The sequence below is a fragment of the Anas acuta genome, chromosome 9 (genome assembly GCF_963932015.1).
Source record: "Anas acuta chromosome 9, bAnaAcu1.1, whole genome shotgun sequence".
In the NCBI taxonomy this organism is placed as follows: domain Eukaryota; kingdom Metazoa; phylum Chordata; class Aves; order Anseriformes; family Anatidae; genus Anas; species Anas acuta.
Window position 1 is genome coordinate 17451432 of NC_088987.1, and position 23523 is coordinate 17474954.

The following is a 23523-nucleotide window of genomic DNA, read 5'->3' on the forward strand; positions in this document are numbered from 1 at the left end:
CGTGTATGAGTAGTTCTAGTGCTGCTTCGAGGCTGTTAAGCACATCCTCACAATTTCTCTTAATGTCCAGAGCTGGATAATTTGTTTGTATTTCAGGACATTCCCCAAACTTTGCATTGATTGGTGCTGATATTGCTGGCTCTCCCTTACAGCATCAAATCCAGAGAGGGTTTTGAAGCACCTTGCTCAGCATTAGAAAGAAAATGGGGCACAGATGAGAACTGCTCAGGTAAAAACAGGAGCATGGGCAGCAACATGGTAGCAACAAAAGAATTAGAAAGAACAGCTGCCAACTTCTCAAGGTGTTTACCATTTGTTGGAGAGCAGAGATGCAGCCTAGAGCTGTTGTCAGCCCCTGAGAGCAGCAGTAAAAAAGAAGTCTATAGCAATAGACTATAAACTAATTCATACATCATGAACGCCAGTTTCAGGCACAGCTTTCCAAATCTTACTACAGCAGCAGATCAATCTCTGGGACACAACTCTTTAAGAAACCAGGGTTCGTTACCCCTGCTGCTCACAGAGTTAATCCTGTGCAAAAGCACCTGTGCAAAAGGACAAAGCTTTTCACCCAAGTAACATCCTCTAATTCTGTCACTGTCATCTGTTGTAAATCACAGTGCTTCATTGCATCTTCTTCACCACACAGGAAAAAATACTAACTTCTAATGAACTCTCTGTTCCTGGAATCTGAACTTCCTCTGCCTAGCATACCCTGCAGATTAAGCTGTTCCACAGTAGGCTGTGTCAAACTAAACTAATACAGCTCAGATCTTTTTGGATCTATTCCTATAGCTGCAACTAAACTTAAACACTGGTCAGCATCATATCAAGCACTAATCAGAGCCTTCCCTTTTTTTATTTTAGGAAACTGTATAGAATTTTGTCTGTATTTGTCAGGAAATTTCCAATCTTAAACCTTACATCTGCTAAGGTTTATAAATCTCCCCATGTCATCCTCTTCTGCTCCTTATTTCTATTTTTTCTCTCTGTGCTTGTGCGTGTTCGGAGAGCAGTGCTGTTATTATTTATGGCACTCCTTATCCCCTCAGCAGTGCAGACATTTTTATGACTCATGGCCACATTCCAAAGCACAACGTGAAGGGGCTTAATGGCTGTGGCAGAAAACTTTTCAGATATCACATGTGTGTCAGTCTAATATTTTAATCATTCCTTGTTTTAGGTACAACACTTTGCCCTCTAGGGTTTGCTGGGTTACAGCACACTGATACATGTTTCAACAGCTCTTTGCTTCAGGAAGGCTTCATCAAAATTTATAGCAGGGCAGTGCGATATCCAAAGGCCCAGTGCACTCCGGACAGGGGCACGAGCAGGCATGAATCTTGCAGCACCTCAATCTGCATCATCCTCCCTGCCTTGCGGTCAGGTCTTTTTGCACAGGAACGGTTAATAGACCTGACTGAGCAGTTGTTTGCAAACTTGTTCCCATTCCCAGCACTGCCTATTAAAGTGAATTTACTAATCTGCTTGCAGCCGGTGTTCCCGAGACGACTGGGATGAGGGGGTCCCCACACGGTGTTGGGTGGCTCTCCTGGGTCCCTTTGTGAAGTGCTGGCAGGGAAGAGGTGGCTGAAGGGGGCTCTGGAGAAAGAGGCACTAAAAGCCGGGGCCAAAGGAAGGGGGTTCAAGGACTTCTGGTCTAGATGATGCTGCACGCGTCTCCATTACTTATGAAGACATTAAAATACAAGAAGACTAGGATTAAAAACCTGTCAGTTCAAATAGAAATACAAAGCACAGCCTGAGTGAGATGCCCTGGAGCTGCAGGCCAGGCCCGATTTGACCCTTTCCGTGCTATCTGGCTATTCCTCTACAATGGCACCACAGTTCTCTCAAAAAGTGCCTTTTAAAAGGCAACTGAAACCGTGGAAAGCCTTGGGGCACAGATACATAGCCCAACCACTGCCCCTTCAAAGAACTGAAGGCAGGCTCAAATTATACCAGCCGTCTTTTAGGTGATGGGGGTTGCTCCTCAGAAGTAACCAAAATGCTTCACATGCATTATTCCCTGCCATCTGCCCAGCCTGCCACACTGAATAATTCTGCTCTCTTCTGAAAGGTTGGCCTTGATTGTGCAGAGGTGAGGCATGAAAAGGAGGATTAAGTCTCCTGACTCAAACGCTTTGTAGGAAGGACTGATCCAAGGTCAGGCACGCACATCTCTTTCCAACAATGCCCAATGGAAAAAAGGGAACTGCAGATGAAGAGAACTGGCCCAGAGAACCGTTATCTTTTTTTAACCTTATAAAAATAAAACCTGCACCAAAATTAAAATAAAATATGCAGGCAGGGCAAAAATGTCTCTGGAGCATTGGGAATCATTTGAGCACATGCTTCAGTATCTAATCAAAGCCTAGCCCCAAGGAGAAGCCTGAGTACAAACCATACCCCTCAGAGGAAAGACAAGCATGTTAAGACAGGCCCTATTTAGTGAAGACCTTTCCAGAAACTAGTTCCTGGGGCTGCATTTATCCCAAATATGCTGATAAAAAATTGCACTCACAAGATACTGTCTGCCTTGGGATGCAAGCACACCAATCTGCAAGACCCCTGAGCATCAAATCTCAACCCTGCCGCTCTTTCTGCTGAAGAGCCCAGTGCAGATTCATGTTTCTTAAAGAGTATTTAAGAGACAAGCTCCAAAGTGAGAACCTAACACATCACGTATTTCAATATTAAGTAATACACCCTTCAATACAAAATAAACAGAATCAAAAGGACACTGTTAAAACAGTACAGAACAAAGGAGTTTTACCTTTCTCCTGTTTTTAACATCCCTGAAATTCAAAAAAAACCTGCAAGGATATCATAATGACCACGCCTGTCCCCTTGCGTCCTTGCATGTCAGCCTCTGCCTGTACCTGCAGACCTTACAATTCATTTAGTCTGCTTTGGTTACCCCAGCTCCCGTGAACACAAAGACAATGCCCATGCAAAGCAGCTTATTGCACGCATCGCAATGCCTTCCTGACCCAGCGCCCCTCATGGTATACAATGAATATAGCAAAATTCAGCATTGAGTAACGAGGTCTCTTTACTTGTAGCTCTAGGAGCCTACAGGGAACACTCCAGACTGGACCTCAAGGGGAGAGAGCTGGGGGCAAGGACTAGCAAAGGCTGACAAACAAAAGCCTTTCTGGGTTACTGCTTGGCAGCAAGGCCTTCAGCATAGCTGCAGTGCACCTACTGCTCAGCCACTGAATGTGACAGAGAAAGACCTGGTCTCCACAGGGAAAACACAAACACCTCCAGCCTTGAAGGGACAGAGAGGGTTGTTGTGGCCCTCAAAAGAACATCAGGAATGGGCCATCAATCTGTGCTGCTCTCTGCAGTGCCTGTAGTCCTTATGAAAAATCTCCATTGAAAAAAAAAAAAAAAAAAAAAAAGCAATTCTTACAGCAGGAAGACTTAAAGAAATGCTGTGTTGCAAAAACAGCTTCCCTCCCTCCCTCCTTCCCTCCGGAGAGAAGCCTGTTCTTCCCAGTCTCGTCTCAGATACGCCCTTTCCCTGTGCTGCCTCTGAGACAAGATGCTTCTGCCACCACCGTCTTGATGCAGAGAAACCATCTCTGCCAACAAATTGTCAGAGAATTTCAGTCTTAATAATCATCCTGCCCTGCACTTCAGCCTGATCCACATCCCAGAAGGAAGATTAATCCGCTAAGCCTCTCAGCTCCTAGAAACGATACTTACAGGCAAACAGCTATCCCCAGTCATTCTCCTCCTCAGATGATAATCAGAAAAATGTCTGTATTTGGCTCACTATGACAAGCTGATCTCAAACCTCCTAAGGAGCACAAGCTTGTTGGCTCTAGGGATAACCCTGCTGGCCACTCTGCTGTAGCCCAGCAGCCGAGCAAGAACCAGGCAGGCCATGCAGGGAAGGGTTAATGCAGGGACTATATAGGCAAACCCGGAGCTCAGTGCTCATCCGCAGCCAATCCAGCCTCCGCAGGCACCTGTAGGGTTGGGTAGGGTAATCCTTCAGCTCTTTTCTTCTCCCAGACAGTACAATCACAGGTGCTGTTACACTCACTTCATCACTATTAATGCATTCTTTTGATTTGCAAAACGACACATAGATGTGTAGACATCATGGACATCTTGGCATCTCTATGAACTAGAATCCATTTACAATTAAGCTGGAAGCTGGATCACTTGTTAGGAAGCCAGCTAAAGCTTTCCCTATAAAGAAATCAATACCTTTGAAGCTTCAAACCACCACACCTCAGTTTAGAATAAGTATTTTGTAGAGGCTTTGCAGGGGATGAGAAAAGCAGTGAATAAAGACATGAAATGTCACAGTCACAGCATTTAAGAAAGAATTTGGTACATTTTTTTCTCTTTATTTTTTAAGATTTTCATTTTGAGCAATTCTCTAGAAATTATGCTTTATCCTACAGACTTTATGCTTCTTTTTCTTACTTAGACTGTAAACCATTTGAATGATGAACTACATATTTTTTATGCTTATATAATCCAAGCCACAAAGATATACCAGGAACTGAAGGTAGTAAATTATCTTTTTTTTTTTCTTTTTTTTTTTCTCCCCCATATGTAGGTAATACACATGATTTCTGGCTGAAGAAAATTGCCTTTTGGTACTTTATTCTCTCCTGGAATCAAAAGGGGCTAGAAGAAGAAAGGACAGGCAATAAAATACACGCAACACAAACAATTTGTGATAGGCTATGGCTGCTTCACATTAAGAAGAGGTTAATTAGAGCAGTGATATAAAGCAGGCAGCAGTGGAAACGAGAAGTAGGCCTGCAGGGAGAAGAAATAACTTGCCCAGCCCTGCTAAGCACTCACCAGACCTTAAGCAGAGAGGCTGCACAGCACAGAATGCCAAGGAGTTATTTCCTCTTAAGTCTTCTTAAATCTTCCTCTAGATTTGGTCTCAAACACACAGTACAGCGGGCCAAAATAAGCCCTGACTTTCTGGGAGGGAAGGTGAAATAGAAACGCACAGGTAGCTCGGGTTTTCCATTGAAAGGCATGTGGTTGTTCAGCCTCACCTACACCTAACACTGTATTTTTGGAGCTGTGTGTTGTTTCGTTACAGATTTAGGTGTTTTACACATTTTTGTCTGCCAATGAACGTCATCCTGCACTTGCTGCTGTTTCCCAGAGATTCAGCAAACATCTGCATGGAACCAAAACTACAGAGGAAGAGATGCCCTCTGTTTGACATGTGTTAAGGGAAGCCCTAGGAAGAAACTTTAGGCACCACACTGATGCAAAAATGGAAACCAAAGCAGATGTACATGGCAATAACGGGAATGTAAGAATTTACTGTTCATGTTAAGATAAGCATTTCATAACTAAGGAAGCTGGGAAAATGGCACAGACATCACAGATTTTCACCTAAATATCTGTGGAAATAAACTCTTTTCTTTCGGCAGCTCCATTTTGTTCTCTCTCATTTGGCCAAGTGCTTAAAATGTTTAGGGATCATATATTGTGTGAAGGCCTCAGAGCATACAAGCCAGGCAGGTCATTCAGGAAAACTGTGAGCTCGCAATTTGCTCTAATTAATTCATTTCTTTGTAAATCACTCTGTAGAGCCTCAATTACTTCAACACCTTCCTAATCCTGCTCTCCGGCAGCTTTCACAAACTCACACCTACATTTTGTAGCCTTAACAATGATCCATTTTACAGAGATGTGGTTAATTTCTAACATATTCTCCTACTCAAATTGGGCTCTTTTAAGGATAAGAAATAAAATAAAAGGTCTGTGCTGTAACTAATCCTTCCACCCTTCAAAAATAAAAATCAACTCAGCAAGCTCAATAAAACTAATGGTAAAAAAACATAAGCCTGGAACAACCGAGTTAAACAGAAGATTTTATAACAAACCCTCAGCCCTCCAATGTTGAAATTCAACTACACAGGAGGGCTCCTTTTTTCTCCTCACTTTTCTGAAGGCTTTCTTGATAAAGTTCTGTGACAGGGCTAATTCTGTATAACTAAAGTGCGCTAATTGAAATGCAACCCATCATTTCCTTCTAGGTGATTTGTTCTTAATATCTGTTCTGCATCAGGGTTTTGATACTTAGATGCACCCACTGTGCCATTGGGAGGAAGGAAAAAAAACACCCTATTAGCTGTAGCAGAGATGATGAAAAGCAGAGAAATTAAAGGGGAAAGGAGACAGAAGGCTTCCTCTCTTTAGTCAAGGCCATTCCATATTCCACATGACTCACTGAGGCTGGGCCAGCGCAAACAAGTTGGCACTTGGTGCCCTGAAGGAACAGGCTGGCATTTTGGCACGCGTCCTTGAGAGACAGCCTGGGTTTGGATCCCATCCTTGCTCTCCAGCTGACACCTGACTTTGGACAGAGCTCAACAGGAAGCAAGGCATCTGGAAAAAAGCCTGCGATTCCTTATCCAGGGAACAATGAGAAGCTAATACAGCAGCCTAAATGAGACATGACTCAATTAATGAGAGCTGATGGGGCTAATGACTAAACAGATGGTATTCCTAAAAAAAGATGAGGGAGGGGGAATATAGCTGTGGTAATCGACCTGCTGCAGCTTACATGGCAACTCTAATGCTGCCTCTTGCAGAGCACTGAAACCACTGAGAAAAAAGAGAGCTGCTTGCCCCAAATGCAATGTGGAACAAAACAGAAGAGGGAACTACCCTGCATACCCGGACTAAGACATCACATTCCTCCCTCCTGTACACAGAAGATGATTTTACCATAAAAGGCCCCAATTATAGTCACCGATATGCTGGCAGAAATTTTGTGACAACCTTGATTTCTATCTCTCCATACACTCGGTTCTTCTTTCTGTGGTGGACCACAGCAAAAACACCTTGATAAAGCCTTTCAAACACAAAAATGCTTAGAAATGAGATGGTTCGAATTAAGGAGCTTCTAATTGCAGATGTAGAGTGGTGGTGTTAGCATCTCTGCGTAATGGTAGCTTGGGGACACACAGACTGTACCCTCGTGAGGCAGTCATACATCCTTGGAGCAGCACTGTGAAGGTCTGGCTGGACTTGATCCCACTTACTATCATAACTCGGTTGATATTACAGGTCTAATGTTATGGGCCACTGGATTGTCAAGGCGAGTCAACATTAGGGGTAAAGAGCGGCCTCTCCTTTCTCATGATATGTCAGGTTCAATTATATTTGTGACATTTTATCACGGGCCTGAGAAAACGTAACGAGCACAAACCTACAAATCTGATCAAGACACAATGCTTCTGGCTCTAACTAGAAGCCCCCTTTTAAGCATTACCCATATGTTCATTCGTCAGCTATTCTTCGATTAAGCTGCTGTGATCAATACATCCAGTGTCGTTAAAGCTTCCTGCGGATTAAATATGCCACTGTAGCATGTCTGTTCTGATAAGAGGTTTTGCAACAATGGGCCCCTCCACGGTGGGTGCCAGCAGGAGGGAGGAGGGAAGGTTCATCCTGCTCAGCGATGCGTTATGACTGACAGGAGTGTCTGCTCTGGGATGAACTTTTGATTTCCTCCCCTATACGCTGAGATAGCACACAGCTGTCTCCCCCCGCTAGCATCAGTCTAATGCAGCAAGCATTAGAGGCAGTCACATCTTTTCAGATGGTTGTCATTTAGAAACAGGCTAAAGGAAAATAAATAAATAAATAAATAAATAAATAAAATGAAACTTGCTATTCCTGAACCTATAAAAACACTTCCCTAAAAACGGCGGTGCCCAGAGCATCCCTTTCCCCACTTAAGTGACATCTCTGGATTTGACACTCTCATGCATGACGTTTCACACAGGCCCTGGAGGGCACCCTGCTGCGGTTCCTGGCAGCCCAGAAGAGCCCGTCCATAAAATAATCACCTCCTCCAGCAAACAGCCCCATTACATCAGGTATTTTGTGCACAGGAGGAATGTCAACAGCGGTGAACTGTTAAGTTCTAGCCAACAAGCGCATGGTATTTCTGTCTGTAGCAGGGGTCTAGGATGTCTGTGAGATTTATAGTTGAGCTGTACAACAGCATTTTTTTTTTTCAAGGAATATTTGAATAGCTGTCATCCATCCCAACTTCCAAATGCAATCATCTATGCCTCATGACTAAAGACAGCCTGTGACAAGAAACTGTTTCAAATGCAAATGGCCCTACCAATTGCCACTAACATACTGGATGGAGTAATGAGTAATTTTATGGTTAAAATGGGGAAGAGGGCTGCTCCTTGGGGATGACCTGGAGTGACCTGCCAGGTGCATGAGATGCTAAAGGAGAGAGGGATAAGACACTGCCCTCGCACTTCTCTTCAGCTCTGACCTCAGGGACAGCTCAGGGAAGTTACAGTGTGGATCCAGCTCATGTCAGTAATTCCTAGTGCTGACTTTCAACCTCTTCTTTCAGTAGGAGAAAAGAAACAGCAGCACTCATCTATCTTGTCTTCAGTTATTTCTGACAAAAGAACATTAAAATCTGCTCAATAAATTCAGAAAGATTCGGGGCTGATGTTGATCCACTTTAGGAAAGAACAAAAGCAAATAAATAAAGTCAAAATTTCTGCTTATGTTTGATACTGACTTTTGAATGGGTGCCCCAAACCAGCCAAGGCTGACTTGGTCGAACCTTTCTGCTGACAGCAAGGAGCAGGGCACACCTGCCTCTTGGTGGAAGGCGTCCACAGAAAAGGAAAATGATTGTACGTGGGGGAAGGAGGAGGAAAAGAAAGCTCTCGTAACAGTCTGAAATTACAGACTTTAATGCAGGATTTTTTATTGTTTCAACCTTAATTACACTAAACAACTAGATCAACACTAATTTTTCTTTCTAATAAGGAAATGGAACATTTTCTGTGTTTCTTTATTCCTATTCAGACTGTACCACTGAGGAAAAGGGTCCTCCACCTCCACAAAAGCACATGGTGGCACAGAGCATGCCAAGCCCGGTTGAAATCAGCTTCTGCAATTCAAAGCAAGAAAGCATCACTGTAAGGTAGATAAACCTTTCTCCTAAATTAAACTGCAGAATCCCCTTCAAATAAACAGCACAGTTGCTTATACTGCAATGGAAAGAATGATTTACAAATACAGCAAATCTTTGGCAAAAAGCATAGAAGGGGATTCTTAGGCAGAAGCACAAGAGAATTAAACTGAACATACTGGCACAGCATCAACAAATCTTTCAGAGAAAGGCTGACAGTCCTGCACAATAAATATGCTCCCTCTTCATTACAAGCCTGTCTGTGAGAACTCTCTCCACTAAAAGCATTGCTATAGCGAAGTTCTATTTATAGCAATCCTCATGGCAATTCCCTACTTCTCCCCGTTCCTACCCCTTTTCAACAATAGTAATGAGTCTCTCTCTTGGATGGTACTAAAACAAGGGTGAAGGTACTGTCTGCTAATTATAAGAAAAGGTATGTATTATACTGAAGGACCAAACAAAAGGTGTTAGAAATAGTGACGTTCAGGTTTGGTGACTGTGAAGTTAGCTCATATACATATAATTTTTCATGATTTTCCCCCCTCCTTTTATTATTATATCCCTTTTCTGGAGCAGAACAAGCCACAAGGCTGCTTATTGCACTCCAGGGAGAATATGTGCAAGTATGCGTCATCTTTTGCATGTACTTTAAAGTGAGTTTTAAGACAGAGTTTTGAGGGATTTGTCAGACCCTGACTGACAGATGCAAAGTCCATGCTTTTCTCTTCATGCAGGAACAGGTGCAGCAAAGACAACAGCAGCACAGCATCGTTTCAGCTTCACCTGAGCTGCTGAAAGGCTTGTCTATCTGAAAGCCTGGCCATTTTTCAGGGTATCCTGGTTAGTCCAAGAAAACAAACTAACTACCCATACAGCCCCTTTTTTCTTAAATGTTTTGATCATTACGGCCATAACATTACCACTGCTGCAACTGATGTTGCAACATGAGAGGCCGTGCCTAGCCAAGGGAAGGTGGTTTGTGTTCTGCAGTTGCTCAGCCCTTGATCTCTGCAAGAGCATGGCAGTTGTGAAAGTGGCAGGTGGCAAGGGACTTGTCTGCAATTCCCACATTTGCTACAAAATGGAGCACTTCTTGATCACTGTCTTTTTAATGAGCAGTGAATCATCCCATCCAGGAGTGAAGATGCATGAATGCAGCAGGACTCTCAGGATTTCTGCTCTTTATTCTCTCATTTTCAAAATCAGATTCCTCCTTGCAGTCATGCTTTTTGTATGGGGTTTCAATTTCTGGGCCAGGGCTGCCTGCATTTGATGACTGTGAAGAGAAAAACAGGGTAGAGACACCATTCCTGTAGTTCTGACCTTTAGGCGTGGGTTTTTCAATTGCTGCAGGAAAAAGCAGTGGAAACAGAATTCTCATTATTTTTGTGCCCCAGAATTTACACTTCTGAACAATGATTCTGCTGATACACAGAGGTTGCTGTGCTTTCAGTTTGCTGGATGCAGCTCCATTTTTAGTACTCCAATGAAAGCAGCTGTGTCTAAATATCTTTCAGCCATTAGCCATTTCCCCTAAGCACTTTACCCTGGTCAAGTGCTGCTCCCTTTGCCCCTGCTTCCAAACATGCTCATGAACCTCACAAACCATCCCAAACCGCAGGAGGAGCTCAGCTGCACAAGACCAACCCAGGCTGCATAGGAGCAGAAGTCTCATTAGCCAAAGGGCAATGCAAAAACCAAAAGCCGAAAGTGAGCGATTTTAAAGGTATCTTTAAGTGTTAATACATTGAGACAAGCCAGCGAACAGTTGCATTTCTTATGTGTTTCTCCTGATTCAGTTTTCACTGCGGTAATTCAATTCAATTAGGATTTTCATAATTTATCCCATTAAATTCAAACGCAACCAATATGCTCTAACAATATGTAAACCAAGCAAAGTTTTCACTTTCTTCACAGTCTGGTAAAGGTAGGTGATTGCTTTTACCTGAAAGCTCCTGTTTCCAGGCTGATACTTTCATTACACAATTTGAAACTGTGAATGATTTAAGCTTCACTTCAAGCAGCAGAAATAGCCTGGTGACACCACCCTCCCTGACTCCAGCTGCAGCATTAGTTTATTCTTAGATACCGGTCACAAAGACCTAAGCAGGTGAGTGTATGTGTCATTCAAAGGAAACTGGCCAAAGGCCAGGTAGAACAGTTTTCAATGTCCTTTTTCCATCCAGTGGATTTGTAAATTTTCCAAGAACTTCTGTGGTCTTATAAGACTTTGGTTTTTAAGCCATACTAACGTCCACAGAAACAGGCATGTGATATTCAAAACAAAAACCCAGAACCTTCTGGCGTGTGAACAATTTGCCCTGGGGAGCACTGCTGTTACTATTATATGGATTTATTTTCCACTTATAAGCAGGAGAGAAGGCATGCTAGTGCACAATTTTTTCTTTCAGTTAATGGAAAAGAAACTATCATGAAAGAATGAGATGTATCTAGATACTGACCATGCACAAAATCAGGTCCGTTTGAGTTTTGTTTTGGAGTTTAATGAGAAATTATTAAACAATACCAACGTTTTTCACTAAAACACTTTGAATTTCTTATCGCTCTCATAGTAAAGAAGACTCCTCAAAATTACATCTTTTAAAAATTATTATTTTTTACCAAGTGACAGTATTTAGTACTACTGCTTACAGATGATAGGATCTGAAAAGTAATTTCTTCCACTTCCCCAACTGTATGGGAAAAGTGGTCTTCTGTGGCTGTCCTAACTAAAACCTGCAGTGTCAGTCCAACAGTAAGTGACACATGAGCCTCCAGCTGTGAATAGGATTTTCATTACAGATTTTCACTACAAGTGCTGAGTTTAACAATCATGGATTTAAAACAGAATCTCAGAAAATGGAAAAACACACCCAGAACAACACATACAGGATTAATCAACGTGAAAACACTCCTTTGCTCAATTTCTTTTGACACTCCACAGTTGTGAATTTGCAACCATAAAGAAAGGTGCTATATGTAATGTTACACCTTTAGGTATTGTATCTCTATTTTCTATTGATGTACGAACATGCTACATTCATCTTCCTCCTTTTATTTCAAATACTATTCCTTCTATTCAGCATCTTAACTCTCTAAATGTTTCTTTTTTTCCGCTCCCTAACCCCAGCAGGTACCACTCCTCTGGATGCAGCTCTGGGCCTGCTCACACGGCAGTTTGGTCAATGAAACCTTCTGAAATGCTGATAAAAAATGGGATTGCATTTTAGTTCCTATCGTGCTTCAAAACCTCAGGAAAAAAAAAAAGAGCATCCTAGACAGTAAAACCTGTTAAGAAAATGAAAGATGAAGATCAGCAATAGATGGAGGCTGCCCACAGCTACTTGGCACAGAACCTGAGGGCTGTGTTAAATGCCGCTTCTCAATGGGGCAGCAGATGTGAAAATGAGCAGCACTAAGGGTAAGGCCAGCTAAAGCTGCCTCCCCCCCATACAAAATGCAGGAATTTAAAATGGAAGGTTGACTTCTTGTATTTAATCTCTAACCAATTCAATTTCCTGAAGAGTTCCTTTGAGAGAGGTGGTTAATAGGAAAGATGCTATAGAAATAAAGAATACAGTTGATTGCATATGCAAATGTGTGTGTGAATTTTTTGTTGGGAGGGGGATGTGCAGCTGAATGGGTTAATGATAAAAGTGATTGCTTGTTTTCTTTTTTTTTTTTTTCTCTTCTCCTCCCAAGCTCCACAGCTGAACGCAATGGGATATGAGTGAAGGAAGGATGGTTGGGGACAGAGATTAAGAAGTACAAAGCCATTTCATCTGCTTAAAATATTTCTGGCAAGCCTGATAGCACTGGTGGTAGAGGAGCTCAGCACTGCCATGAGGGAGGACTTGACTTCAGACGTGACTCTGATGGAGAGCGCCTTTTCCCTCAAAATGTCCACTTCAGTTATTTGGAAATCATACAAAGAGCAATAGGGGAGCATGCCAGTGAAGGGAGCAGCGCGGGTTTTCTCCGCTCAGGCGCTAACGGGAAGGATGCCTGTGTTGTGAAAGGCTGGGAAGAATAAAGGTTCTATATGCAAACAGAGAAATAAAAAGGCAGGAGCCCCAGCCCTCCTCAAGCAGCGAACCTTCCCTTCTTTTCTTTTCCATGGTATCTTTGGAAGCTGCTGCTAAGGCACACTGAAAGGGGGTTTTGTCAGCAGCCGTCTTGGCAGATGTCTTCTGATCCCCTTTGGAAGCATTTCAGCCCTAATACAGCTGTCACTTTCCCCCCGCTGCTCAGGCAAAAAATAAGGCAAAATATAATACTAATAAATTTTTGCCTAACCGACCAAAGTGCCACTGACAGCCACCCACTGGGGACTTTGGCCTGCACGGACACCCTGCTGACCGAGAGTGGGGCCCCAGGCTTTAAACTGCTTTCACGCCGCATTAGCGGCCTGCCTGGCGGAGCGGGAGGAATCCTGCGCTCCCGGCCCCGCTCCCCAGCCCTACCAGGAGCTGCCGCCTGCTCCTACCCTTGAGCCCCCTGTCTGGCTGGGCGTGGGGGAAACGAGCCACACTTCTTGACGCAAATGGGAGGCAGAGAGAGGTGAGGAAGCACCTTATGTCCTCCCCTTCCCTCCCTCTCCGCCCCCGCTGGATCTCAGGCAGATAACAGTGAAAGCCAAGGCCCATCTGTGGCTTCCAAGCAGACTTTGTCCCAGTTCCTTGGGCTCATCCCTAAGCCTGCTTTATGCTCCCCGCAGTTTAACGCGTCCTGAAGAATTGCCACTCCATCACTGCCTCCTCTCCCACCCCTCCTTGCTCCCTCCCCTGGCTCAGGCCCGGTGCCTCTCCCCTGATTACAAATTCTTCACATCTCAATGAGCATATTTTCACAACCGCTTAGCTCGGAAATGGGCCCTCCCCCCTCTGCTTCACATCCATCCTCCTGCTGAATAAAAACCGGGCTGGAGCAGCTCTTTTCGCCTATTATTTATTTAAAAGCTCTCCATTGCATTTCATACCGAGCCATCAGCGCACCAGGCTGCCTTGGGACAGCAGCACATGACACGTACCAAACTGTCACGTCAACATTTGCAGTGCATTTGATCATCTTCAAAATGCAACTCATCTGCCTTTATTCCCTCACCGTATGCCATACAGAAAGAAGAGGGACAAGTAAGAAAGATGAAGAAAACATTTTCTTGAGGATTATTCACCTATTCTATTTTTTTTTTTCAGTGCTAGTAGGAGAATACTGAAGGCCTGTATTTTTAAAGCACAGAACCCATGAAATTACCGAGAGCTGCTGGTTTGTGCTCAGCACCTCTGCAAGGAAGCCACCAGTTCAGCAGGACCCCCCTGAACTACCTTTACTTACACCTATTAACATTTATTTGTGGCACAACAGTGCCGAGAAAGGCACAAACCCTGCCTCAGACAGAATATACGATGCTCATGGCAGCAGCCCCTGAGGGGGCTCAGGACAAAGCTCTCCCACTGTAAGACCTGGCTTCCCCCTTTGTTCCTCCCTTCTCGGGCACGGGCTGCAGGACGTGGAGCTGGGCTGGACAAAGCCAGCTTGTCCAAGGGCCCGAAACCCTGCTGCACGCTGGGTCTCACCTCCGCTTCACTTTATGGTTTCAGTTTTTGTTCCTCGGGGAACCAGAAAGCATTTGGCAGCCTGCAGGGATGAGTACGCCCGAAGGAGACGTTTCACAGACTTCTGTGCTAAATATTTAGCATGTGACTGCCTGCACAACAGGGGACTGGACCCCACAGCTGAAGGGATCATTTTCAGTCTTAAATTCCCAAACAGATAAAGAAGGAAAAGGATGGGAAAGAAAATAGCAACTTAGTGATGTGAAGTGACTTGCTGAAAGACCTGGCAGATCAGTGGCAGAGCAGGGAACCCAAGTCCCACCCCTGGTTTTGAAAATTTCCCCTCCAAGGAGGCTTGCTGCAGTTTTGGGAGGGAGGCTGGGGGGGCTCGAGCACAAAGGCATCAGATCCTTCAAGGGCAAAAACTCCACTAAATGTGGAAATGCCTTATTTCTTGAAGCATTAGAAAGCTGTGAAGGAAAAGGGTTTTCTCTGAGGCATGAAAGTCCTTTGAGTTGATCCACAGATGGCAGATCCACTTAATTCCAACAGCCAGAGCCAACCTGAGCCAGTGCCTGACCTCACCCCTCACTCCCTGACAGATCCCCCCATCTCCTGCACGGTGAGAGTGGCCTTGAGCTGAGCTGAACTGGGTCTGCAGGTCAAGACAATAATAGTTCTTCTTATTAAGCACTGCAAATCCCATTCTGAAGTTGGAGCAGAAACAGTGCTCAAAACCTCCTCCTAGGATTCACTTAGTTAACAAGTCACTCCAAGTAGGAGAAACCGAGCTGCTCGTCTCCCTCCCTCCTGCTGCCTGACACCGATATAAAGCACCACTCACGGACTGGTCCCAGGTAAATCCCAGATTGGATTTCTCTACTTCCTCAGCACTAAGGTTCTGACAAACTTCCCCTGACACTGGCAAAACATGGCATTCACTGAACACCAGCACAGCGCATTGCTCTCCGCACATGAAAAATGCAACTCTCAGATTAGAGAGAACTGCTCAGTACTGGAATAGAGTAGTACAGCTTCCTCCCATGGGCTGACAGTGTCATTCAATGTGCAGAAGAAATCCTGCTGAAAACGCACAGGATTTGTCCATACACCTGATGCTTAAGTCTTAAGACCTCATTGTATTCAGGACACATATGAGCGAAAGGGTATTATTCTGAAAATGAAGTCTATTCTAACATTTCTTGCACACAGAACAAGACTGACAAAAAGAGGAAAGATCTATAACTGGTTTGAAAGAATTGAGAAAATTTATTTTGTGCTGTTATCGAGGTGGAAGAGGGAACCCGTACGATAGCCTGTACTTCCACTGTCAGGAACGCAGTAACAGTGATCTGTTTTCTGTCCCAGTTTTGGGGCTGATTGAAAAGCAGGCAACTCCCTATATTCAATTACAAGCAGCACTACGGCTGCCTCAAACATATATGAAGTCAGGCTGCTGCTTGTAATTCAGGTACTCTTTGTATTGTACGTACCGTGTGCCATATACACATGCGATAGGAGAGGAAGGCACCTGAGGCTGCTGTTTTTGAGCTGTGGCCCTGTGACAAACCCTTGGAACAGAGCGTGGGGGCTCCCAAGCTCCATACAGATGTTTTCCCTGATGAGCCCAGTTGTAAAGCACAAAATCCTCAGAGATCTGTAAATTAGCTTGTCTCACTGAAATTTATGGGGTGATGTAGGCTTGTATCAGTGGGGGATTTGGCTTACTCTGCCTGCAAACAGTGCAGGGAGGATTACCTACCCCTGTAAGTAAGCAGTCAATATAAACACAAGGCCACAGAACTTCTCAAACGGGGCTATGAGCTATGCAGGGTACGACTATCAAGGGCCTAAGTCACTCAGGCACTTCTGGAAATTTCATTTACCGAGCTGTATACTCCTGCATCGTCCCTAACAACATGGACTGCAGAGCGAAGCAGGTGGGAAGTGTATTAAGAGGCAGGGTTTAACAGGTTTAAATAGGATTAATAGACAGACTGACACCGAGAGGCTGAGGTTCATGAACGACAGTGCCACACCGCACGACATCACTAGGACTTTTACAAAAGCAAATGAATAAACACGCTAAAATGAGGCCGTACATAAACCACGGGCTGCAGCTGGCACAGCCTTCTGGATGGGTGAGAAGATGTGGGCCTGGGAGGGACACAGCCGTGCCAGCAGAAGCCCCTCTGTGCAGACGTGTTTATACTGGCAGAACCTGCTTCTGGTTGGAAAGCTCATTTCATGTGTGCGCACTCCAGGGAGAAGTGTTACTAAAACAGCACAAAGAACAGCTTTGCCAGTACAGCTGATTCCACTGCAAGAGCACGTTGTCAGTATGGTGCTTTTTCCCCGGAAAAAGCACTTCCAGCGTAGCTTTCTTAGCAGTTCTCAGGTTAACTAAGTATTGACTCCAGCTTTCACCCAGAACTCGGACACGACTTGAATTTGGAAAGTTAGAAAATGCTCCTTTGAAATAAAGGACCTCAAACAATTTTGCCCTAAATTTGCAGGTAGAGCTCTGCATCTCTGACCTTATGAATTGCTGGCTATCTTTAGCAGCTGTGTGATTAATTAGTGCTAAATATTCAGGAACACACAGTGACAAACTTAAAATGCATAAACACAAGTACCTGTATCATGGAAATACCAAAGGCAAATAATGAGGCATGGGACTTAGTTGGGGCAAAGGAAGGACTGCTGTCAGGATGTCGAGCCTATTTCCTTATGAAAATGTCTAGGTAAGCATTGAATCAGACTGCTGTAGTGCCTTGTTCAATGCAAGCACTTTTGTTTTTTGATTTTTAGTCAGAATGGATTAAACTTGACACCAAATTGTAGTATATTGTTGTCTGAACCCCCAATTTCCTTGCAGATAAAATTGGAGGAACTCTAAATAATGTTTATCACATGATAACCCTTTGAAATGGGAGGCACTCCTCCATCTAGCCTTGCAATGGAGAACGAAGGAACAATTAATGCGAGGGTATCTATGGACTACTCCAAATATTGTTCCAGGTCTCATTATCTCTCCTGGATTGAGGGGAAAAATGCCATCAGCCATCAACTACGAAGCATTCCCACTGAACATGCAGAAACTCAGATTCATTGTTAGCTCATTAAATGTGCTAATGTTTGGAAAGGTTCAAATGGGCTTCTCAGGCTTCAGTCCAGCAAGAGATCTATTCCTGTTGCTTGTTAGATAATTGTCAATTAATGAATTTAAATGCTTTGTGACAGTCTAAATGAGGAACTAACAGCTCCTCACAATCCAATAAACTCAGGTGACATTAAGATATAATGAAATGTTTTACACAGTACTCCAAGTAAATGGCAATGGGGAAAACACTTAAAACTGTATCTTAAAATTGTATGATCTCAGAGTTTTTGCATGGACCCATTTCATGGCTATAACCACCAAGAAAGTGCCTTCTGAGATGGCATGCAACACTTGAAAGTGACAATGCATCAAGCAAGACTATATAGACCTCTTGCGGCTCCTTAATCTTGCTCTACAGAACGTTTTAAGGACTTGAGAGTTACAGACAAATTATTTACAATCCAAACCACATGCCCATTTTGGTCTATTTTTCTTTGCATTTTGTAAAAGTAGTTAGTAACAGGCATTTATTTAGAACTAACCAGCACAGGCCTGAAGAAACCATATAGTACCTGCCACGTATCACTGTTCTTTAATTCTGTGATCACTTCCCCCACCTCCATTTAATTTCTGATCCAGTGCCAGGGCAGGAGCACGATGCACAGAAAGCAGACCACCCTATGCATCTCTGTAACAGCTACAAGAAAGGTAAGTGTTTTGCTTGGGGTGCTGGCCGAACATGCAGTTTCCCTAAATCCATCAAGAAGTCCAACTTCTACAAGAGGGAGGTGCCGCAGTTCTCGCATGCATGATTAGCCTGGTGCTTGCCACAACTGACAGATGTCTGGTGTCAGCTGGGGAGAGGGTGAAGGGGAGGATGACTTCTCACTTCTCCTTCCCTAGGGGAGCTCACTACTGTGTGAAGAGGGACATATTCTGTACTTCCCAGTCACTCTTCATGGTGAATTTACTACCTGACAATCAAAAAGGAAGGACTAAAGAATGGGGGAAGCATAGTAAAAGAGGGAGGAGGGGAAACACGCTTGGGCTTCTGCTATTAAAAAAAAAAAATAAAAAAGTTACTTGTATTGGATTTTAGATTTTGAACCATTCATAGATAGTTTCACTGAATGACAAAAAAACAACCTTTGGGATGTAGAAATGGAAAAGCAAAATAGCAGTGGCAGTACTTGCTGATAACTTAAAGCTCAGAAAACAGTCCGATGGTTTAGCTAGTAGAGATACATGAAAATTCTGGGAAAAAATTAGACTATTTCCTGTACCTGGATCAGACCTTGTCTAAAGGCAAACAGAGGTCTGAAACCGGACTGCAAAGCTGCCATAAATTCAGTAGTTCCCCTGACATACAGTATCCTGTGCTCCTGCAGCACATTCTATATTTCATATCACTTGGAAACTGGAGAGAAAACATGCTACCGGACAAAGAGAACTAGAGAACACACTGCACTTTGGCCTCAGTGGATAGGGGTAAAAAATTGTCAATCCTGTCCTTTCTTCCCCTCTCTCTTTTACATAGAAAGAAGACCAAATGACATACCTGCCTCCACTAATGCACATAGACAAGCTTCAAGACAACCAGTAAGCATTCCCATTTGGAACAGCCACAGGATGCCACATCCACGACATCATGGAGATGGGTTGGCAGAGGGGACAGGCATTGTTCCAAACTCTCACACTTTTTCCTGGTATGTCACCCTAAGCAGATGCCACTGGTTAACAGGAGCAGGTCCGTGTTGCCAGTTTTCAAATACTACTGTCCTCCAGGACCAAGGCATGTCTGTCACCTTAAGCAAATTAATGCATGTTCCAGCAGCCTCCTCTGCTTCAAATGCTGTAAGAAAGCCAGCTATCTGCCTGCTGAACTCGAAATGAAGATGTACGATTAATGTCCTACCAGCCAGTCAGGAGCAGTAACAGCAGGCTGTAATGGTTTATTACCTCTCTGGAGGCTGTAATCAGAAGAGCTGATATTCCCAAAGCCTTTACTGACCTGCTGGGTGACAACAGTCCTTCAGACCCTCCAGTTCTTCGTTTCTCCTCCTGCCTCTGGTATATTTCCTCACTGTTTCACACCAAAGGTTAGCTGTGCAAAGACTCTCCCAGTGCACCCATCCATTGGGATCACTTCTTGCCTAGTCTGTGGTTGCCTACTGCAACCATTAGCATAAGCATAACACGGGGGAAAACCACACAGAAAGTTTAGGATTATTGAGAACGGGATGTCTGGAGCAAATGCAATCATCTTTCTTATGTAGTAATATAAGTACCACATAACACATGGAAAATTAACACAAAAAAATAAAATAAATCTCAAAGCAACCAGACACAGGACTTTGTAGGCTCACCAGGGACCAGGTAGCTGCAATCATGCTGTGGCAGGGGCAGGTGACACTCCACTGAGCTAGACACCAAAGCCACCCCAAATCAGCTAAAACAATGCAGCACATTCATGGCTACGAGCAAATGCTGGATTAGTCCTGCCATCTGTTCCTTGGGAAAGGTGAATGTGCTTACCGAGGAAAGTTCTTGATTTTAACGCTGTCTGAGTTGCTGACTGCTGTGACCTGAGATGAGCTCTGTGATTGATGCAGCTGACAAGGCTGTAAAACTGGCAAAAAGCCCATCTCAGAAACAGTTGCTGAGATAAGACTATCAAGCCAACCTGATTAAAGGGGAAAAAAAAAATCAAGGAAGGAGAAGCAACTCTGTGCACTTCTCTCTGTCCAGGCATACATTCTTGAAAACAGAGTTGCTGGTTCACTCACAACAGGGCACAACAGAAGTGCTGCTGTACTTGCAAACCCCAGTTCATAACCTTTGTGGCCCCAGCAGAAAAATGGAAGCCAGTGAAAAAAGCCCCACCAACCCTTACTGCAATCTCCAGAGATTGTGACTGCTCAGGTGCTGCTGAAAGGTGCTCCTAAGGGCCCACAGCTGCACCAGGGTGTCCGTGATGGCACAGGCCTGCAGAGCTGGTTGCCCGGGCTGATACTCGCTTAGCATCTCTGTGAGGTTCAGGGCAGTTATGGCCCCAGCCAGCTCCAGGCGAGTGCCACAGCGTGGCTGAAACCCCAGCGAAACATTTGCTCTCTAGAGCACTGTGCTCCTGCCCAGGCTTTCGTACCCATTGGCTGAAATTGTGACTAGAAACTTGAATTCCCTGACTATTCGTAAGACTGATGATCAGTTTCTGTCTTCTACTAACAGCAGTAAAGACTCTCAAGTACTGATGCATCATGACTAATACTTCACATTCCAAAGCACATAACGTAACATGAAATTAAACTGGCTTGACTCTTGGCTTACAAACTACAGCTAGAGCTCTGCAGCACCCTGATGCTACAAACAATGGAGGATGCTTCATGCCATTTACAATCAGGATTTCATTCTGTTGTAATGCACACTTCTTCCTTTGTATTTTTGGAGACATTTTTGGACATCCCCAATTTCTAGCTTCAGAGGGGATTTCCTTCAGCTGTGAGTAGGCATGTCACAACCTTCCTAAAAGTGACTTGAATTAAATACAATTACGTTGCAGATACTTCACAGATGTAATTTTATGTAACATCTGCAACAAAATCCCAACTAATTATTCTGTAAACTGCCTTTGTTATTCCCCACCATTAGGTAGCAGCTGAGATGAATAGAGGAGGCTTGCACTTGGTCAGATCACTTCTGGAACAGGCTTAAGTCAGGAGTTCCCCTGGGGAACAGAGCTGGCCATGTACAAGGAACTCTCTGACCTCAACAGGAAGGTCAAAGACTTGGTGAAAAATCATGAGACAACTCCAGGTCTAAGAGGTTCAAGCACAAGCTTTTGTGCTCACATTCAAACCAGTCAAATTTCTGTGCAAAACAAATCCTTGCAAAACAGAAACAACTGGCAGTACTGCCAAATCCCACCTTTCTCAAAGACCTAATAATAATAAAAATGCAATCAAAGCAAACAGCAATATGCCCCCCAATAACTATCTATTTTTTAATACTCAAGCTGCTCTTCATAAAAAATAAAAATTTCTAAATTTTGGTCTTTAACCTATAGATGGAAACATTGTGAAATAGAGCTGAACTGAATAATAAAGCCTCAGTTGCACCATCAGCCACATTTGTGTCTAAGAACCCTCCTGAGATCTGTTTCACCATCCTTAAAAAATGTTTGCTAGTTTGTATTTGCTAATCAAGTTCATTTTAAAAAACAAAACAAAACAAAAAAATTTTACTTTTTTTAAAAATGACTTACTTATATTAGGTTAGAAAGATTAAACAACACCCCAAGGCAGGAGAAAACTCCTAATAGTCTAAACAGTAGGAGCAGGATAATTAGAGGAAAAATATATCTGGGGCTGGAGAAAGACAAAACCGGGTCATATCCCTGTCAACAACTTGCTGTAAGAGTCTGGGAAAATTGCAGCAGTGCAGCTTTGTATTTTTGCGCTGATACTGATGGCAGCAATAGAAAAAAGAGCTGTTACAGGGAATTGGGAAATAAAATGATTAATAAGGTGTATGTTGGTAAAATCAGATCTGTGCACAAACTGAAGAGTGGGTCAGTGCCTGGCAAGGAAATTCTCAAACTGATAGCCCTCCATCCTTTTAGTAATATACCAAGGACAGAATGGCCTTTCTTCTCCTGACTTGTTTGGCATCTTCTCAGAAACACTCTCTCAAGAGAAAGAATACAAGGACGAGAGAGAGATACAATATCAGAATAATTTAAACTTTTGAGAATTATAAGTAATGGGCATGATTTTCTACGAGCTAGTACAGTTTATCTCAGCTGATGTCAAGGGAGTTATAGTGGTGCAAAAGGTACGATGCTGAGTCCACGGCTTTGTTCTGATGGCTTACAGTGTTCATCTGCTCTCTGGGCAGTTCAGCTCCCAGCACATCCAATAACAAACTCTCATTTTTGCTTTACATTTCCCTTCCCTTTCTTTTGAGCAGGAAGCAGTGATGTGAGCTGGAAAGACATGGATCACTTCTTTGCTTGTTTCACTGGACCATCTGCTAATATTTCAGGAGAACGTAGTGCTATTATATGTAACTGCACAACTTCATGTATTAATTTTGCTTGGGAGCCTATCTGAACCAATTTAGCCTGTTTTCAATACGATGCTGCCAGCCACTGATACTCTGAAGGGCTAGCTGTAAATACTTTTCAGAATCTGTTTTATGAAATCAGAGTGAATGCCATACTTTTGCCTGGGAAACAACGATTTGCAAAAATGCATTCTAGAGGCCTGAAAGAGGTTTAAACAATGCCAGATGTGAATGCCTTGTTTTAGCCAGCGTACTGCCAGGCACTTCCCAATCTCAGTAATCGTCTTCAGAGCCACAAAACCCACAGGATAAGGAAAAAATCACATTGCATATTTCTGTGAAAGACAAATGAAAAGCAATGTCTGTGGTCCATTCATTGAGGAAAGTCTGAAGAGTTGCCATTTTCTTTTCTCTTAAAATCTTCCATACCACCACATCCGCGGTCAGGCTTAAGTGTTTCCATAAATTAATTAAAAAAAATAATAATTTTGGAGTCTAGGCAGAAAGGACAAGGAAAGAAAGAGATGAAAGCACACCTATACCGATTTCTAATTTAGCAGAGCATTTTTAAGTACTGAGAAGCAATGTACAATAACGGCAAGACTGTTCCATCATCCTGTCAACTCCACTGAAACTCAGCCTAGCTTTCAGGTGGCATGTTTAACTCAATGAGAACCTACAAGTGAAGCAACTGTGACATTTGGGCATCCTGTATCTTTTTTGACGGGACAGCCATTTGTCTTCAGTTGGATCCTTGAAGTATAAAACCATGCTGTGGTTGAACCTTCCAAGCTATGCATTTTTCCTTTCTCATGGGGGTGGCAGGGGAAGCCAGCCAGGCA

At 43.6% G+C, this 23523-nt stretch overlaps 1 protein-coding gene and 1 long non-coding RNA gene across 2 annotated transcripts in view; one reads left to right on the forward strand and one right to left on the reverse strand.

Moving 5' to 3' along the window:
• Positions 1-23523, reverse strand: part of HS6ST1 (heparan sulfate 6-O-sulfotransferase 1) — a 185192-nt gene that overhangs the window by 61623 nt on the left and 100046 nt on the right. The gene's annotated exons all lie outside the window — the stretch shown is intronic.
• LOC137861050 (uncharacterized) lies at positions 16017-22219 on the forward strand. The gene is made up of 3 exons (XR_011099340.1): positions 16017-17261; positions 18260-18334; positions 19162-22219. It is a non-coding gene; the product is annotated as an uncharacterized lncRNA (long non-coding RNA).